We start from the raw sequence: 2,500 nt of genomic DNA, 5'->3' as shown, positions 1-2,500 counted from the left end.
AGCGCTTCGCGCCTCGGCGGTCTCCTGCCGGTTTCCCTCGGCGTCGTCAAACGCCTGTTGGGGGCCGAAAGGGCCGCCGAGCCGGGCGGAGGTTTAAAGACTCGGGCGGCCCGGCACGGCCCCGCCGCGGCGGCGGCGGCGGTGGCGGCGGCGGCAGCGGGTGTCGGGCGGTGGCGGCGCGGGGCGCCATCGAGGGGTGGGGAGCTACTCCCGCCGATCCCCTGCGGTGGCGTGTCCGTCGCGACCGGCCGCGCTCGCCGTCGTCGGCGTCCCGCCGCGCTTGCCCGCGCGCGGGGGCCACCCGTGCCGGGCCGGGGAAGGGGCGCCCTGCCCCCCCCCTCTCTGCGGCCCGGTCTCGGCGGAGAGGCCGCGGCGCGCGATCGGCCGCGGGGGGCCGACCCCGCTGGCCTCTGCGATGCGGGGCGACGCCGGCAGAGGGCGCGCGCTCTCTGCCTTACCTACCTCAGCTGCGGGGTTGCGGCCGCCGGGGCCCGCCGCGCTCTCTCGCTCTTTCTCCTTAGCCGCCGCCGCGGGCTCGCGGGCGGCGCCGCGTCAGGCGCGACCGCGCGCCTCTCGCCTCGACGGCCTTGTCGCCTCGAACCGCACCGCGGCGGCGCCGGCCGCCGGCCACCCCTGACTCGGAGCGCTGTCCCCGCCCGTTGGGGCGCAGCGCTCGGCCGGCTCCTCCATCGCCGGAGGTCCGGCGGGCGCGGGCGACCCCGTGCCGAGCGGCGGCGTCGCCGCTCGGCGAGTGTCCCCGCCCCCCCCGGGGGGGGGGACGGTCGGCCGCGAGGCGCCCGCCTTCACCGGCGGCCGTCCCGGCCCGGGCCCCGCCCGTCCGCTTCCCCGTCGCCCTTCCCGGCCGCGTGTGGGCCAAAAAAAAGGGGAGGCGTGCGGGGCGGCCGCGGGGGCGCTTCCCCGTCCGGTCCCCGAGTGGAAACGAGGGGAGCGGGCGGTGCCCCCCGGCTCAGCCGCCGTACGCCTGCCCGCTGGGCGCGTGCTCGCGGAAGGGCAGCTCGGCGGTGCGAAGCGGCGGCGGTCCCGGGAGTGCGGCCGCGGGTGGCGGAGGGGTTTTGCCGAGCGGCAGACCTCGGGCGCTCCGCGATGCCGGCTCGGGTCTCGGCGGCGTCCCGCCTCCGGCGCCGGTGGCGGAGCGCGGCCCGCCGGGCGTTCGCCTTCCGGCGGGCAAGCGGTCCCGCGCCAGGGGTTGCGCCGGCGGAACGGTCCCGCCGCCGCGTGGCGTTTCGGGCGACGTTCAGGGGCCGCTGGCGGGAGAGCCGGCCCCCGCGTTTTGGCGCGGCGGCGTTCCGCGAGTCGGCGGAGCGGTGAAAAGGAGAAGCCAGGGAGTGAGCCGGGAGCGGCGGGGGCCGGCGGTCGCGCCCCCCGGCCCGCGAACGCGTAGTCGTCCCGTGATCGAGAGGCCGGGCGGGCCACCGTGCCCCCCGCGGTCCGGCGCGTTGCCGCACAAGCCCCTCCGCGCGGAGGTCGGGCCGAGCCCGGGCGCCTGGGCCGCCTCCGAAGGACGGCACGCGAGGCGGCGTCTCCCCTCGCGGGGGGAGGCGGTCGGGGGCGCGGGCCCCTCCGCCTTTCTTTGGCCGACCTTCGGAGCGTTGCGCGGGGTTTCTCTTTTTTGCCCCGCGCTTTCTCCTCCTCCTCCTCCGTTTGTGTGTGCTCGTACGGTCGAAGCGGGGCGCGCGGGGGCGCGCGCGTCCCTGCAGAAACAGAAAAGGGGCCGCTTCACGCGAGCGGTCCCGAAAGCCAGACAACTCTTAGCGGTGGATCACTCGGCTCGTGCGTCGATGAAGAACGCAGCTAGCTGCGAGAATTAATGTGAATTGCAGGACACATTGATCATCGACACTTCGAACGCACTTGCGGCCCCGGGTTCCTCCCGGGGCTACGCCTGTCTGAGCGTCGCTTGACGATCAATCGCCGTCCGGGGGGGCCACCCCGGCGGCGCGGCTGGGGTTGCCTCGCAGGCCCGTTGCCCGCGGTCGACGTCGACGTCGTCGTCGTCGTCGCCGCGCAGGGCCTTCGTCCCCCTAAATGCAGACTCGGGGAGCGCTCCGTAGCTCCCCGCTCCCGGAACGAGCCGCTGGGGCGGAGCTCGTCCTTGCCGGGGCCGTGCCGCGGTGCGGTGGCGGTGGCCGGGGAGAGCGAGAGTCGGCGTCGAAGACGCCGCCGTGGGCCGTGCGAGAGAGACGAGAGAGCGAGAGGGCCGAGAGGGAGGCGAGGCGCGGGCCTCGCCCCCGGGCTCTCCCCCCCGTGCGGGCGGCTGTCTGCGGGTGGGTACCGCGGGGGTACCGTGCCGTGCTGCCGCGCGCGCGCGAGGCCGAGAGCGCCGGGGACGGGGGTGCGACCCCCTCCTCCTTCCCGCGAAGCCCTCCCCTCCTCTCTCTGTCGCCGTCGCGTTTCTCTCTCTCCCCGCTTGAGGTCGCCGCTTTTCCCGCCCGGCTGGCCGGTTCCCCCCCGTCAGGGCCGTCTCTGCCGCTCTCCTCTT

At 76.9% G+C, this 2,500-nt stretch overlaps 1 non-coding gene across 1 annotated transcript; it reads left to right on the top strand.

The window, feature by feature from the left end:
* The first annotated feature begins 1,764 nt into the window (after positions 1-1,764).
* Positions 1,765-1,917, top strand: LOC148218521 (5.8S ribosomal RNA). The gene has a single exon (XR_015800342.1). It is a non-coding gene; the product is annotated as a 5.8S ribosomal RNA (ribosomal RNA).
* Positions 1,918-2,500: the final 583 nt, after the last annotated feature.

Source organism: Sturnus vulgaris, unplaced genomic scaffold (assembly GCF_052056855.1).
Source record: "Sturnus vulgaris isolate bStuVul1 unplaced genomic scaffold, bStuVul1.hap1 Scaffold_182, whole genome shotgun sequence".
Taxonomy (NCBI): domain Eukaryota; kingdom Metazoa; phylum Chordata; class Aves; order Passeriformes; family Sturnidae; genus Sturnus; species Sturnus vulgaris.
Note: the sequence above shows the minus strand (reverse complement) of the source record. Positions and strands in the feature narration are given on the sequence as shown.